Source organism: Elephantulus edwardii, unplaced genomic scaffold (assembly GCF_000299155.1).
Source record: "Elephantulus edwardii isolate Elephantulus edwardi_28Jun2011 unplaced genomic scaffold, EleEdw1.0 scaffold00145, whole genome shotgun sequence".
Lineage (NCBI taxonomy): Eukaryota > Metazoa > Chordata > Mammalia > Macroscelidea > Macroscelididae > Elephantulus > Elephantulus edwardii.
This window is the reverse complement of record NW_006399895.1, coordinates 3,166,624-3,184,242: the sequence shown is the minus strand read 5'-3', so window position 1 is coordinate 3,184,242 and position 17,619 is coordinate 3,166,624. Positions and strand designations below refer to the sequence as shown.

Sequence of the window (17,619 nt, the reverse complement as noted above, 5' to 3'; positions counted from 1 at the left end):
GAATTTCTGTTGTAGTAGCAATAGATAACTATGGCAGTACCTGTTTGAAACATGTTAAGAAAGTAATTTAATGCTGTAAGCTCCCAATAGAAATAAACAAAAACCAAGGTCTTGCTCTTGCTGAAGAAAAGTTCCGTATTCAAAACAACTGCAGTTAGATGACTACTAATTTTAGCATATGCATGAGTTAATCTGAATAAACAAAAAAAAATAAATTAACACTTTTTTTTAAAAAATTAACACGTTTTTAACATTTTCATCCCATTTAAAGTGTGATATCTGAGTGGTTTTTTTTCATTGAAAATAAAAACAAAGGGTCTCATTCACACATGAGAATCATAAGCATGTCCAATAAGGAGACTCTTCATGTCAGGAAGATTATCAAGAGAAAGAGGCTCTTAGAAACAAAGGTTTCTTTCACTTAAAAAAAAGCTTGTGTGCATGTCTGTTCTTAGTTGGTGGAGCAATCCGTCTAGTTAATTCTGATAATAATCAAGACTGGCATGATAACAAGTTATGTGACCTCTTAGCGGTCAGTGTCCCCTGCAATTTTAAGGCTTATTTTAAAAAAAACTCTTGTATCTCTTATTAGAATGGCAAGGATTTAAAAAGATGAGCAAAGGTACGCAAACAGGCCTCCGAGAGCCTCTGGGTCTCTACCTCACTGCCCTGAAACTGGACCTGACTCACAGTCGACCTTCCAGTGGGTTTTTCAGAGGCTGTAAATCACACTGGAGGAGACTGCCCATCGTTATCCCTCAGAGTGGCTGGTGGATTTGAACCGCACATCTTTGGGTTGGTGGTACAATTTCCTATCCACCAAAGGCACCAGAGCTCCCTTGGAACCTTGGATAGGAGTACATACAAGTTGGTAGTTTCTACAGTGGGCCGTTCAGCCACATGTATTAACGTCTAAAATGGATCCAATCTCTGCTCAGCAATTATACTCCTAAGAACACAAACAATCAAGTAGTTATAAACAAATAGTTAAAATACAGGGCTGATGGGCCATTACTCACAAGAAAGAAACACTAGGAACAATCTAAATGATAATTAGGGGAGTAGCTAAATAAGTTATGGGGCCACTATCCAATGACATATACAGTCAGTAAAATGACTATGTACGATTCGATACATATGCTGAGATGTACAAACATAATGCTGGATTTAAAAATACAGAAAGAAAAACACTGAAATAGTAAAACATTACACAACATGGGGGAGCCTTGAGGACATTATGCTAAGTTAAATATTTCAGTCACCCAAGGACAAATACTGCATAATGCTGCTGTTATAAAATAGGACAGACATGGGGGAGTTGGGGAGGGAAATGGGGAAAGAGTGGATAAATAATGAACACTGCATTCGAATAGATGGGGGGGAGGGGACACTGTCCAAAAGGAATATACCATTATGCATTTTATGTATGAGAATAGTCTGAAAAAAGAGATGCATTGCAGGGTGGGCTAGGGGAGGGAGATGGGGAGAGAAAACATGCAACAATGAATTAAATTTAAAAAGTCAATGGACTTTGTTAAACTTAAAAAAAAAACACAGAGGAAAAAAATCACGAAAAGTGTGATGCAACTTATTCAAAATTTTGTATATACATATTTTTTTAGAGAGTCACGGCATAAGAATCAAGGGCTCTCCAATGGCCTAATGGCTAAGGAATTGTACAGCCAACCAAAGGCACAAGGTTCAACTCTGCCAGGTGTTTCCTGGGAGAGAGATGGGCCATTTCCACTCACGCGATTTATCCCTAGTGATTAAGCCTCTGGAAACCCACTGGAGGGTCACCTATGAGTCAGTTCTAACTTGACAGCACACAACAACAACAACAAAATGGAAATGTTTCCCATTTCATAAGAAGAAAGGACAATTTTCATTTTAGAAAAAGAAGCGTTGCTATTGTACCAGACATTTACTCACTCACTGCCTTTTGAGTCTGAACCAACTCCCAGCTGATAATCCTCCAGGGGGTTTTTGGGAAGCTGTAAATGCCATCAAGGAGACCACCCATCTTCCACAGGTCACTGGGTTCAAACTGACAGATGGGCGCTGCCTCTCAGTTAGCAATGCAATTGTCTATAGGCTATGGACCCATTTTTCTAGAAGAGGTTTTCAAGTCTTACAAGTACCTATTTAAAAAGAAAGTATTCCCTAAAAGTACATACAAGGTAAAGAGGCCTCCAAAAGGACTCCAGGTTTCTACTTGTTAGACTTCCTGAGTGCCACATTGTAAAATGAGGAGACAGCAAGAAATTAAAGATTAGATGGGGGAGGGGAGGCAATTAGTTTCAAAAAGTCCACGTTGCGAGCACACACCTTCACAATCCTGTGCATCTGAACATTCCCAGAGCGCCTATCTTACATCCTAGGAAAGGAGGTCATAAAGAGGAACAGGAAAATTTAAAATGTCATTGTTTTTAATTGAAACATAAAAAACACCTTACCTCGGTAAAAGGATGTAGTTATTTTCCTGTCTTACATTCTCCTTCCTAGCACTTTTACTGTGTACCTGGAAGGGGAAAAAAGAAAAAGAAAAATGATTATTTATTCAACAACTGCTTTAGAGTGGCCAGAAAAACAGCCTCTTGAAGAATGTGACCTGTGGCTATTGCCCAGATGATTGGGACTCAAAGGGACTCTGCAGGACAGAGCAGAACTGTCCCGCAGGGCGTCCAAAGCTGTAATCTTCCCAGCAGCAGACTGTCACATATTTCACCGACAGAGGGACTAGGGGATTTGAAGCACCCAATCTTCTGGTAAGCAGCCAAGCGGCATAATTACTGCAATGCCAGGGCTCCTGAAGGATGTGAAGTCTCAGGCAAGGCATAAGGAACAAAACAGAACTAAAATAAAATAAATAGATGGTTGGAAAAGAAAAGGAGAAGCCGAAAGTTTATGTCAACTTCAAAACCAAACCAAATCTACAGCGACTGAGTTGATTCTAACTCATGCATGGCCCGTGCAGACCCTTCACTGAAGTTCCGAGGCTGTTTAAGTCTTTAAGGAACCTGCCATTTTTCTACAGAGGCCCTCGTGGATTTGAACTGCTGACTTCAGTTGGCAGCCCTGTACCACATACAAACATCACTAAAACACCTTTCAAGTAAATAACATTTCCTTTATTGTCCAAGAACCTATAAAAGATCATATTTGATGGACATGTATAAAGAACTGTGGCAGGTCAAGAGTTGGATGCTGTACTTAGAACACAACTACTTGAATCCCAGCTTTATGATTTGGGGCAGGTCAATGGACCTCTCTTTGCTACAATTTCTTCATATGTACAATAATAGCACCCAAACCATAGATAGGGTTGTTATAAGAGCTATTACCTCTTATAGTCAGAGACAATAAAACAGTTCCTGCACATAAGAAATGCTTCATAATGCTGAGTTGTTTTAACTGCTATATGCTATTTTTATATACTAAAAAAACTTACATGCCTCTTACAATATTTAAAATAGGTATAACCTTTGGCTTCAAAGAGCTTACAGTTTACAAGATATAAGTTAACAAAGACATAGCATAAGGTAAAAGAAAGATCACTGCCAATGAATCGCTCACTTATTAAATGAGGATGTGCATGTTCCTTCTTTGTCAGGTATTCTGGCAGATATTAGAGATGGAGCCATCTCTCATGCGTGAGTTTGTCGTACGGTGGTAGCATGCATGTCACTACTGTGCTGGACGCTATGACAATGGTATTTCAAATATCAGCAGGGTCACCCACGGTGGACAGGTTTCAGTGGAGCATTCAGAACAAGACAAAAGAAGCAGGATTGGTCACGCACTCCTGATATAACAGGCCTTCGAAACCCCTCTGAGTGAATGGTGGAAGAACACTGTTGGATATCGTGCTAAAAGTTGAGCTCCCTTGGGTTGGGGAAGTGCATAAGTCTATCAGGGCACAAGCTACATGACACACGAGCTACACAAGGTGACAAGTTTAATCTCACCAGATTGGGCCGGCAGGTATCTGAACAGGCAGAATTAGGTAGCAGAACATTCCAGGTGGAAAGAAAAGCACTACAGGGGATATGGGCCCTTTAGGGATGCTAAGGAACCTCTTGGTAAGAGTCATTCAAGAGAGCAGGAAATAAGAGAGTGGGGAAAGCAGGTGGGGGTTGAGTTTGTTCTCTTATCCCAAGTATATTGAACTGAGGAAGGGACTGGTTTAATGTCAGTTTGAAGCTTTTCATTGTGCACCATATTTATCTATCTTTCCCCCCTCTCTTCGACAGGTGGGAGGGGTGAGAGCAGGAAAAAGGCAGCAAGAACAGCAAGCTCAACTCACTGACAGCAGTAATGGTGGTGCTCACGATGAGAGGATAAGAGGGAATCGAGCAGCAATGGAGGGATGAAGATGGACATGGGGAGTGTTTCATGTTTTCTCACTCAATTTTCCTAGCATTCTCACAGAGATAGATTGATCCTCTAACAGACTGGGAAAACAGGAGACTGAGAGAAGTCACAGATAATTCCTGATGTGTGGAGCCTGAAGCTAAACCAAACCCAAACCCACTCCTAGCAAGTCAATGCTTACTCAGAGTAGAAATGGCCCACAGGGTTCCCAAGGCTGAAATCTTTAAGGAAGAGAGCTCTGGCGGCCTGTTCCACAGAGAGCTACGCTGCTAATTCAGAGGTGGAGCCTCTCTGTCAGTCTGAAAACCACCAGCAGCTCCATGGGAGAAAGATGGGCTATCTCCTCCCCGCGCAATTAACAGCTTTGGAAACTCAATGGAATTAACAGCTTTGGAAACTCAGCTATGATTCCGTTCCAACTGGGCAGCAATGAGCTGTACCTGCAGGAAAGCAGACGGCCAGCTCTTTCTTCCACTGACATTTCAGTTATGCTTACACACTGTGCCACCAGGGCTCCTATCTGATGCCCATCAAGCTATTCAATGAGGGTTTGACGCTCAAGGTTTTTCTTCCTCTAAGCAAAAATGGGCACACAATTTTGGAGAACGTAAGAGTCTATTCAGACCACTTATACCCAACTTCCAAGTATATAAATTTCTGTCCGTACATACAAAAGAAAAAGCCTTCATAGATACAATCAGGGAGCTCTCGTGGCTTAGTGGAGAGTCGCGTTGTCAACTCAGAGGCATGCAGTTTGGACCCATCAGCGGCTTTGAGGGAGAATGAAGGGCAATCTCCTCCCGTGTGAGTTACAGTCTCTGAAAACCCACTGGAGGGTCAGATCTGAGTCAGTTCCAACTCAACAGTGCATAATGACATACATATAATCAAGTCTACGTTTGATATTGATAAGATAAAAAGGTATTACTTCCAAAAGCAACAAAGTAAGATAAAATACATAAGAACAAATTTGACAACAAAAATAGAAAAAAAACGTATCTGATTTTTTTTTTGTATCTGATATTATTTAACATTCCAGAAGAACTCGGGCATTAAAGCAAACAAATTAAAGGATACACAATGTTCTTGCCGAGGCATAATCAACATCAGAAAGATTATCAATTCTCTCTAATCTATAAAATTAACATGATCCTATTTTTAAAATTTTTGTTTCTGTAACTAAACAAAGTGATTCTTAAGTTCGGATGGAAAAAGAAACAAACAAGAATTGCCAAAAAGAATTAAGAAAAACAAGACGTTAGTCTTAAAGGATATTAAAACAGCATCTAAAACAAATAATGGGTACTGGCATATGAATGACTAGAAAGACTTAGGAAACTGAACAGAAAGCACACAGATGGACTCCAATATACAGTGAAGTTCAGAAAAGGTGGTCCTTGACTTCATCACGTATTAAAGCTGTAACAAACGTGCATGGCCATCCTGTTGTTTGATGATATATCTTATCATTCATAACATGCTGCAAGAGAATTTGCTGATGTTATAATTTTTAGATTCCCTTGTAGATGTTCAATTTTATGAATATTTGTTCAAAGTACTGCTGGATTTATAGGCATTGATAATAAACGGTAGCAATAATAAGAAAAATGTGAAGTAGTATGGCATTTAACAATCCGGAACAAGGTAGGCATTTGACATTGAATGGGAGGTAGAAATAGAAAGTATTTATGAATGAATGAAAAAACCAATTTCCTTGACAACTTTCACTGAAATTAAAAGAAAAAAATTTTAAGTGAATGTTTGTCAGGACTGACCAAGGATAGAGTCACTGGACTGCAAATGGTTGTAGGTCGGGAATTACTTGAACAATAAATGTATATTCAAAGACGGGCTTTGTAAAGGCAACTAATAGCCATATGGAAAAAGATAAATTGGCTCTATCACCCTGAGGACCAGAATAAATTCTAAATGGATCATAGAATTAAGCATAAAAGTTAAACCATAAAGTAAAAAAAAAAAAAAAATTAGGAGGGATAAGTTCTAAATACACTGATGGTTTTTCTAACCTGACTCAAAATTCAGACACTAACTATGATTAGTATTTTGACTGTGGAAAATGTAAGGACGAAGCCCACTGGAGGATCAGCTTAGAATCCGTTTTGACTTGATGGCAATGACAGAGAAGAAACATACGGGAGCTCTGGTGACACAGCCCAGCATCAGCCTCTCTGGGGGTCTGAGTACACTAGCCACTTGAGGGAGAAAGCTGAGCAATCTCTCACCTAGCTACACACAGCCCAGGGATCCCAGCAAGGTCAACAATGAGTCAGTTCTGATGCAAAGGCAATGAGGAATGGGAAAATGAACGTAAAACAAATAAATACTCAGTGAGGTTCAGGACTGTTGTACATAGGGTCGCAAGCAACTCAACAGCACATAACATGCTGTTCAAATCCTCCCGCTGCTCCGCAGGAAAAAGACAGGCAATTTCCTCCTGTGCAATTTACTCTGAAAACCTGCTGGAGGGTCAGCTATGCATTGGTGCCAACTCAACAGCACACAAAAACAACATGTGGCAAAGCACATTAAATTAAAACAAAGAAAGCAGCAAACTGGGGGAAATTTAACTCATCACAACGGGCTAATCTCTCAAAATGTATAACTTGCTAGAAACTGGTAAGGAAAAAAAAATCAATACAAAAAGAAAAACAAACCTAGAAAGGGCCAGAACCAACATGCAACTGACCCTCCAGTGGGTTTTCAGAGGCAGTAAATCATACGAGAGAAGATGGCCCATCTTTCTCCCACGGGCAGCTGGTGGACTTGAACAATGTGCCTTCAGGATTACAGCAGCGCTTCTTACTGCCAGGCCACCAGGGCTCCCTTTGAGATGATATAGGTACTCTTATACACTGTACAAACTGCTTTATACACTGTACCAAAAAAAAGGGAATAAAAAATAGTACAATCCTGAAGTACTGTCATTTGACAAATACTATAAAAATTATAACTGCCACTGACTTATAATTGTCATAAATTATAATTGTCACTGGCTCAGCAATCGCAGTAGGGAATGCAGGTATATCTGCACATACACAAAATGATGAGGATAAAGGGTTAGTGGTTCAAATCCAACTAGAGCCTCAGGGAGAAAGACTTGGAGATCTGTTCCCTTAAATTTTACAGCCTAGAAAGCACAGTGAAACAGTCTTCTCACATGGAGTCAGCTCAGAGGCACACGGTTCAAATCCCCCAGCTGATCCTCAGGAAAAAGATGGTCCATTTCCTCCCGAGATTTACTGTCTCTGAAAAACTACAGGAGGGCCAGCTATCTAAGAGTTGGTTCTAACTCAATGGCACATTAACAACCACCTCTCAAAAAAGAATTTTTCCCCTTCAAATGAGCTAAAGCATGTGATTATTACATCCTATAACAAAGCTACTGAGAGAGGTAAAGAATTAAAAGTACAATAGGAAGGATGATGTAATCCAGAGGATCAAAATGTGGCCCCAGGATCAGATATATCAACGCCCCCTGGGGACTTGATGGATATGCAAATTCTCATGCTCACAGCTACTGAAACACTCCTTGGGAGTAGTAAGCCTGGTATCAGGAAACATGCTGGGTTGCTAACCAAAAGGTCAGTGGTTCAAATTCACCAGTCACTCCACAGAACAAAGACAAGTAGTCTCCCACCTTAAAGAGTTATAGTCTCAGGAAACAGAAGATCACTATGAACCGGAGTCAACTCAGTAGCAGACAATGGAAGCATGTCATCAGAAGGGGCCAGTCTCTGGAAAAGTCCATCACTCCTGGAAAAGCAGACCAGTGAAGGAGACCTTCAACGAGGTGGACAGGCACAGTGACTGCAACTGCGGGCTTACGTACCGCAGAAACTATGAGGACGGCAACGGACTGGGCATTCCGCTACATCAGCTCCAGGATGCAGCTCACTCACTGGTAGTTTGGGAACCACACTTGGAAAATGCAAAGCTGTAGCTCTCAGGAAAAGAATAAAGCTGTAGCCCACAGGAAAAGAAAGCAGACAGGAACCTTTCTTCATGTTAAGGTGCCTAAGAAACCTTCCTCCATACCAGCCTGAAAAGGTGATGACACAGGTCTCTTCGCCAAGAGATTGTCACGTGGTTCCCGTATGTAAAGCACGCGCTTTGCTGAGAAGAAAATACATTTTCAAATATACTTCTTACCAAAATAACTCTGAATTGGAAACATGTAATGCAAGGATATACCATCTGAGAACACTTCCACTTGTAGGTGGACTTATAAGTCTTCCAGAATGAAACTAAAAACCAAACCATATTCATACAACTGCCTGGTTATACTAATTAATTTTACCTCAGACACATTAACCACACCATCTGCTCACCATGAAAAAAATCATGAAACAGTTTGTTTCCTTCCAAACATTTTCAAAAAATGGCTCTTATATTTATAAACACTGATTCTCCATTTGTTCGACGCAAGGGGTGAGAGAGACGCTACAGGAATCTTCCAAGTACAGATTAAGTATTGACAAATCTGGCTTATCTTCATTGGGCAAGTTATTCATTGGGTAAGAGTCTGGGAGCTAAACATTAATCAATGTGTGGAAAAATTAATGAATAAACTATTTCCCTAACTCTAAGATGTCATAAATTTTAAGATATACTATTATTTTGGTTTTAAAACATGCCAATTTCACCACATGTCAATTTTAAGATACCTTCCATCTTGGATGTGCATCTAAAAGTTAACAATATAGTAAATGAATTGAATTTTTATTCAAGGTAAGGATTTCTGTCCATTCAGCAATGTAACCTTCATGCCTATAGAACTGGAAGCTTCAGCATCTATACAATTTGCATGTACAGCCATACACCTGATCTTAACCTGAGTAAAAGCCCAGGATACAAAAAATTTTACATCTACATACAAAATTTCAGTATAACAAATAGATGCTACTTTTTCAAATGTGCATCAAAACATTATCATTACTAATATATTATACTAAAGATGCTTTAGTGCATCTGAAAATGTTCCTTTATGGAGCCCTGATGGTATAGTGTATAATGGGTCGGACTGGTAACTGCAAGCGTGGCAGTTCGAATCCACCAGCCACTTAGGAGAAATATGGGCAGTCTCCTCCCATAGAGACGTCGAGCCTCAGAAAACCAACGCAGGGATTCTGTGAGTCAGAGCCAACGCAATAGCAATGGGGTTTTTTTTGGGTTTTTTGTGTTTTTTTTTTTATTATTTTAGTGTGCGTGTACCGTCAAATCAGATCTGACTGGTACAGGAGGAGATTGCCCCTCCTTCCCTGGCAGAGCATCTGGTGGATTCGAACCGTACACCTCTGGGGTTATAGTTGCAGCTTCTTGCCACTAGGCCACCAGAGCTCCCCAGCAATGGGGTTTGGCTTCTGATTGTACTAAGACAAACATCAGGGAGCCCTGGTGGTGTACACTGTAGGGTTTTGGTGGTTTGAATCCTTTAGCAGCTTCTCGGGAGAAAGATGGGCAATGCCTTCCCATGCAATTTACAGCACTGGATACCAAACAGAGGGTCAGCTCCGAGGTACTTCACACTTAAGGTAACTTGAAAGACAGTCTTAGAAACTGATTATCATCCAGGTTCTGTCAAATAAAATGACAGCCTTCACACAACCTCCAAACTTCGGGACACAGTGTTTCAACTGAACATATATATGATGGTTAAGTGATACATGATTAACTGATTGTTACAAAAGTGAATGCAAAATAATAAAATGATCCCAAAAAAGGTAATTTCTTTTACCTTGAAAACATGACACTACTTGATCCAAGTCATAAAAAGTAACCATTCTCAACTTGGAAAACTTTCCAACTCCAAAATATTTGGTATATTATGGATGTATCTGGTCAACATAAAGATATTCTTCAGTGTGACAACAGCTTTTTTCCCTTACATATTTTCATCTAATAACTCACTGTCATCAATTCAGAACTGACTCAAACACAGATTACCCTCTAGCAAATTTTCAGAGGTTGTAAATTTTGTCCAACTTTCTTCTTCAGAGCTGCTGGTGGAGTCAAACCACCCACCTTTGGGTGGGCAGAACACCTCACTCATTAAGCCACCAGAGCACCCTATTTCCACAGATCCTTCAGAAAATGCCAAGTAACAATCAATAACTTACAATAAGAAGTTTATTCCTTCAATAAAAATAAAAAGAACTTCCTTTTTATATTTAAATAAGAGTTTAAGAAATCTCTAATCTTAAACTATACCTACATCATAGTATAAGCGGAACTTAATTTTCCTTTTCAAAGCCACAGGACCAGTCAAGTTTCAAATGAAAAGATAACTTCTAAGAAATCATCCCCATTCGAAGGACATATGTCATTTTCGTCTTTGTGCATAATCTTCTAAATTCTCTACTACGAACAACAGTAGTTATGGAAAATGGTTACCTAAAAGGCAATTACACTGATTTGCATCTTACTTAACTCAAGACGCTTTCAATATTCTCATTGCTATTGCTTTTCAACTGCAGACTAACCCCAAATTGCTAATTGATTTGAGTGTTGACTTGGCAACATTTCTAACAAGAACTCCCACTGAACAACAACGCATCAAGGTTTTCAGACAGGGTACTAACCTTCCTCCCTGGCTGAGAGTCTAGAATAGCCAATAAAAATGTCACTAAACAAGAGTCTGCCTTTTTATAGTCTCACACTCCAGAAAGAAGGGGGAGGAAGGGAATAAGTACCCATTAAATTCTGCCCCCTTTCCTGTAATTGACTGAATAATGGAGCTTGTTGAGTCAAGTGGTTCTCAAAATGGCTAGTACGATCCCTCAAGGGATATTTTAGCTATCAAAATGATTGAGGGGTTCACTTGGTGTTCTGGGTTTGGGAGCCAAGAATGCCAAGCTTTTTTACACAGCGTCCAGGACTAATCTGCATAATGAAGATTCATCCCTATCCCAAGAGGACACTGCAATGTTCAGCCAGATTAAGACCGCTATTCACTGATTTTGGAAGATAATACTGAAAAATCTTTTCAAGTCCCGGGGGAAAGCCCTAGCAACGCATAAGATAGCTAGGGGGAGGAGTCTTTGAGTGGTGTACATAGTTAAGTACTAGGCGACCAGTCAGAAGGCTGGCTGTTCAAAGTCAACCAGGCAAAGGTCTGTTTTCAAAAGGTCACAACTCTGAGTATCTCAGAGTATCTCTTAATATCTCTGAATATTCGAATCTCTCTGAATATCTCCTCTGCTCACATGAAGCCATTATGAGCGGAATTTAATTCAATAGCAACTAACATCAACAGCAGCTAAATCATAAAAAGAGAGCTCTGGTGGCCTGTTGTGGTTGTTGTATCCTGCGGAGTCAGAACCGACCCACAGCTGACTTTCCAGTGGGTTTTCCAAGGCAGTAATTGCACAGGAGGAGATTGCCCACCCTGCTCCGGCAAAGCAGCGGTGGATTCATAGCGTGCGCCTTTGGGGTTGCAGCACAGCTTCTTGCCACTAGGCCACCAGTGCTCCTAGTGGAAAGGACTTGTCCTGTCAACACAAAGGCAAGAGGTCCAAATCTACTAACTGCTCTGCAGGGCAAAAAAGGGCAATCTCCTCCTATGCCTGCTACTGCTTCTCAAAGTCCGCTGGAGGATCAGCTATGGACTGGATCCGACTCCACGGTATACAACAATAACTCATAATACGTGTAAACAGGGAAAAAAACCCTGAAAATTAGTGACCACCCACCCACACCATACATTACAGTCATTCTTAATTACAGTCATTACACTAAGCATATACAAACTACGGAGCTACATGCATCGAATTCAAAATGTTCAATCTTGTTAACAGTTTATGAATTGTGAGTGATGGTAAATGGTGGAATCCAGCAGTCTCTTCAAGTTTGTGAAACAGAAGGGAGCTCTGGGGGCCTAGTGGCAAGAAGCTGTGCTGCAATCCCAGAGGTGTGAAGCTCGAATCCACCAGATGCTCTGCCTGGAGAAGGAGCGGCAGTCTCTTCCTGTACCAGTCAGATCTGATTTAATGGTACACATACAATAAAATAATAATTTTTTTTAAAAAAGTTTGTGCAACAGAAAGATACTCTATAATGTAGTATGAACATAAGGTATCCTGAGAGTGGATATTTTTAGGGTTCTTATGTAGCATTATTTATGGGTGGTTTGAGATCATCTCTAATTCATCTTGACATACCCCAACTTCAACTTATCCACTGCCATCAAGTCAACAGCAGCCCTCCATCAATCGCGTTCCTGAGGCTATAAATGTTTACGGGGGAAGAACGTCCTTCTTTCTCCACTGAGCATCTGGTCGCTTAAACTATCAATCCTTCAGTTAAGAGGTTACCAAGTCTGTGTTCGAACTTACATCTGGGCTTTGGTTTTTTTATTATTATCTTACTAGGATCACTGCAACATCAGGTACAGCCCCCAGCTCACCTCTGTTTCCTGCTCTTTCATTTTCCTGTTCCTGTTGGGGAAAACTCCTTATGTTTCTCAAGCTCATCACCTGGAGTTGTAAAGTGACTCACAGCTGACATTTCAGCACCTTAGGCTGTAAATCACATGGAAGGAGGCTGCTCAACTTTCTCCTGTGATGCTGGTGGGTTCGAACCAGCTACCTTTCAGCTGGCAGTGGTACTCACTACACCATCATCCCTGCTCCTTAACTGCATGTCTTTCTCATTGTCCTTTCAATCAGGTGAGTACTTAATCCAGAGTTTTCAGAAACCCATAAACAGGGGAGACTTCCTATCTTTCTCCCTCCCCCGACACTAGTGGATTCAAACCACCCACTTTTCAGTTAACGCCAGCAAGGCTGGGGGAGTGGAGCAGAGGCTGACCGTCTTTCTCACACAAAGTCGCTGGTGGATTCGAACCACCAGAACAGAGCTGTGTTTGGGCTAGCAATTCCAACTCCCTGCTGACGGAAGTGACTCATGGCTGACCCTCCATCGGGTTTTCTGAGGCTGTAAATGACATGGAAGGAGACTGCCCTGCTTCCTCTCTCAGTGCTGCTGATGGATTCAAAGTGGCTACCTTTGGTTTGAAAGTGCAATTCCTGACCACTAGGCCACCAGAGCGCAATGGAAGTGCACGCGTAGGTTAAATGATTCACAAATACACTTTCAACATGTTAAGTTGGCTTTACAAACGTAGGCTCCAAAAGCTTGGGGGGGTTTGGTTCTGACAAGGTTGGGAATTGTGGTTTTAAAGAAGGAAGCCCCAAGCTTAACACAAATCAATACAAAGTTTCTTTTACTTAAATGGGGCCCGGGACTCTCCTAATTTGCTCTAGACCTGACTTCTCCCAGCGTGTACAACGAGTGCTCTAACCCCACCTCTGCTAAGGCACAGGGTGAAACAATGACTCTTCAACACTTAAACATTTAAGACCTCTCTGGGAATTTACAAAAGCCGCAGACTCAGCAGCATGAAACTCACATAACACGCCACATGCAACTTCTAAGGGTTCCCTGCCACACTTTCTGTAGCTCCGGGAAAGAACAGGACCCCAAGACAAGAACTCCAGTCCTGGGAGCCAGTGGGTGGGGGTGGGGAGCAGGATGGGAAGCAAAGAAGGGGCATGGGCTCCAGAACCCGTCTGCCAGGGTTTGAATCCCAATCCCACCACTTCCCAGCAATGTGACTATGGGCAAAGTGCTTGACCTCTCTGTGCAACACACTTTAAGTGAAATCGTGCAAGCAAAGTGACGGCAAAGGTGCAAAAGCGGGGTGGCCAGGGCCAGCAGCCCCCATCTCCTTAGCGCTAGCCCTGCCGTCGGGGGACACTGAGGCGGGGCCCCGCGATCGCCCCGAGAGCGCAGCCCGACACCGAGGGGACCGGCCCGGGCGGCACCGGCCGCCCCGCCCCGCGCGAGTCCGGGACAGCGCGCACGGGGCGGCTCCGCTGCACAGCCGGGCGGACGAGGGCGGCCGCCAGGGACGAGAGCTGCCCGGGTCCCGCCTGCTTCCCGACCAGCCCCTCGATCCCTGTTCGCACCCCGGCCTCAGCGCTCAGCGGCCATCGCCGCTGTCCGCACCTCACCTCCCGGGCCGCTGCTGCTGCTACCGCCGCCACCGCTACCGCCGCCGCTGCCGCCGCCGCCACCGCCGCCGCTGCGCGATCTCGCGAGATTTCGCTCCCCGGCACCCCCGCCCCCCCTCGCTGCTCCGCTTTCCTCCCCGCCGCGCGGCGTGCGCGACCCCGGCTTGGTGTCGCCTGGGTCCACGCCTCGTCTGCCCCCTCGGTGCCAGGGACAGGTCTAGCCGTCCTGCTGACCCCTGACTCTCGCCGCCCTGGCATCCACTCTGCCCTGCCCCTGACGGTGAAGGGTTAAAACCCAGGTGCGAGACAGCGCCTCCTCTCACCTGGCCGGCGGCTTTGCGCATGCGCGTGCCCGGGGTCGTAGACCTGCAGGACTTTGCAAAAAAAAAAACAAAACAAAAAACTGTGACAACAGTGATCTTGTGCGCCCACTACTTTTTACACTTCGCCTTTGGGGCTCGCCATCCCCTTAGCATCCTCCCCACTCCAAGAGAGGAAGAAATGGAGGTTTGACGAACTAAGTGTCCGGGAGTCACACTGCTAGGAATTGGCACAGGCGGGACTGCTATGGGTGGTTGTGGGATACCTGGGCCGAATGCTGGCCCAGCCCTCTTTGGGTGACAACCTCCAAGCGCTGTCCCTTGTTCAGCTGCGTGTGCTGAGAACATCGCTCAGCCTCTGTCCTTCATGTCTCCCCAAAGTTCTGGATCCCTTTGCATGAACTGTGCTTCCCGCACTAGACCTGTGCAGGCCCTTGAAAGTGATGTGACTATTTCTTTTCCGTGGTCACTTGACTAATGACATCTTGACAATAGAGAGGACCATAGAATAAGACACAGAATGGTAGTAAGGTAATGGTGATTGTTACATTCCATCCAGTCGAGTATAACTCATAGCAATCCTATGAACAACAGATCCGAACCTTGTCCTATCCTGTGCTATCCTACAATACTTGAGCCCGTTGCTGCAGTCACAGCGTCAATCTATCTGGTTAAAGGTTTTCCTCTCCTTCACCGTCCGTTCACTTTCCCAAGCATGATGTTCTTCTCCAAGGAATAGCCTCTTCTAGCAATATGCCCAAAATATGTGAGACAAAGCTTACCTTCCTCCAAAGAACACTCTGAAGATGTATTTGTTTATTCTTTTGGCACTCCAGGGGATATTCAGTACTCTTCCTAACACCACAACTCAAAAGCATCAATTCTTCTACTGTCATTCTTATTCATTGTCCAGCTCTCAGCAGCATAGCAAGTAATTGAAAAAGATCATGGTGGGAGTCCTGGTGTCTTGGTTCAAATCCACCTGATGCTCTGCTGGAGAAGGAGGGGCAATGTGCTAGTTTTACAACAAGTAAAATAAAAAGGAAAAAAAATATTATGGCCTGAATTGAGCACACACCTTAGTCCTCAAACTAACATCACTGCTCCTTAATAATTTGGAGAGGTACATGACTGCGGACTTCCCCAGTGCAAAACATCTCCTAAGCTCCTCTGACTGCTGGTAACAAGTCTATTGATTGTGAATCCAAGTAAGATAAAGTCCTTGACAGTTTCAAACTCTTCCATAGTTGATCCAATGGTGAGAATTTTTGTTTTCTTGTCCTTGAGATATATCTTATGGTCAAGTAAACAACATGGTGGATGGAAGCACAAAGAAAGGCATGACTTCTTTATGGGGTAAAATCTTACAATGCCGATCATTGATTCTAAGGAAGCTTTCATTAGTTGTTGAGTTGAAATCAACTCATCTCTAACCCTGCAGCAGAATTCAGAGACTGTGAATTGGCCGGGATGAAGTTGGCCATTTTTCTCCTGTGAGGCAATGCTTTTAGTTTAACAACACACCTCCCTTTAGACTAGGCCAGGAGCTGACATTTTGCTGAAGGCCCCTCAAGCTACCAGTCTTCTTCCAGGTAAGCTATTAGAAGATGGAGATTTAGAGAGATGAAGAAAATACGCTAAGGTGCAAGGACCAAGCCAATTTCTATCCGGTTGAATCTGGCTCATGGGCACCCCTTGAATGTCAGAGCAGAATTGTGCTACAGAGACTTTTCACATTTCCCCCCACAACATAAATCATCAGACCTGATTTTTAAAGAGCCTGTGAGTGGACTCCGACCTCTTAGTTAGCAGCTGATTTCACTAAATGTTGGTACCATAAAGCAAACATTGCAGTGAAGCAGTATTTAAACCTAGATCTTTGTCTCAAGTCCCACCCTGCCTCATACCTAGTCCCTACGAGCTCGGTCCAGGAATTCTATTTCACACACTGCTATGAAATAGAGAGCAGGAGAGAGTTTACATAACCCTTCACCAGAGTCTACCCAACACACCTGACAGTCTCACCACGCACCCACATAGCCACTCCCTTCAGAATCAGTCTTACTCTCCAGTGAGACTTAGAGTGTCTTGGCATGTGCCAGCATCACCTGACACCCCTTCCTCCATAGAAGATTCATATGAGGCATTATTGGGGTTTTTCCCCTTTTTATTCTTAATAATTATTTTTAAAGTACAATGATAAACTGAGGTCATTCAAGAATGCACACCCTAAGAATTGATGCCTTGGGATTATGGTGTTGGCAAAGAGTATGGACTCTACTACAGATTGCCAAAAGAACAACAATAAAATCAATCTGTTGTGGAAGAAGTGGAACCAGAATGCTCCTTAGGGACAAAGATGACAAAACTTCCTCTCACGCACTTGGGCCATGTTCTCAGGAGAGGTCAGTCCTGGAGAATGACATTCTGCTTATAAAAGAGGAGGGTCAGCAAAGGAGAAGACGACCTCCATAAAAGGGACTGACACAGTAGCTGCAACATTGGGCTTAAGGATGGTGGCAGTTATGAGGATAGATTTTCCAGTGCCTCCTTGGTGGACTTGAGCTTCCAAATCTTTCATTTGTCAGTCAAATCTGTTAACTGTTTGCACCAGACAGCAAGAGCAGGCCAGAACCAGGACCTAAAAGCTATGTCTCAGAACAATATGTACTCTCACCAGGTAGAAAGAAAACCAACAGGACGGCAGAGTGTATCATAGAACCTAGTGTTGATCCCCACTTACCCATCCTTTCCTGTTGAAAAGCCCAAGCTCAGCGAGCTCTGGTGGCCTGGTGGCAAGAAGCTGCACTGCAATCCCAGAAGTGTGTGGTTCAAATCCACCAGATGCTCTGCTGGAGAAGAAAAGTCAATTTCCTCCTGTATCAGTCAGATCT

At 43.0% G+C, this 17,619-nt stretch overlaps 1 pseudogene; it reads left to right on the top strand.

The window, feature by feature from the left end:
• The window catches only part of LOC102863692, a 189,472-nt pseudogene that overhangs the window by 66,852 nt on the left and 105,001 nt on the right, over positions 1-17,619 (top strand).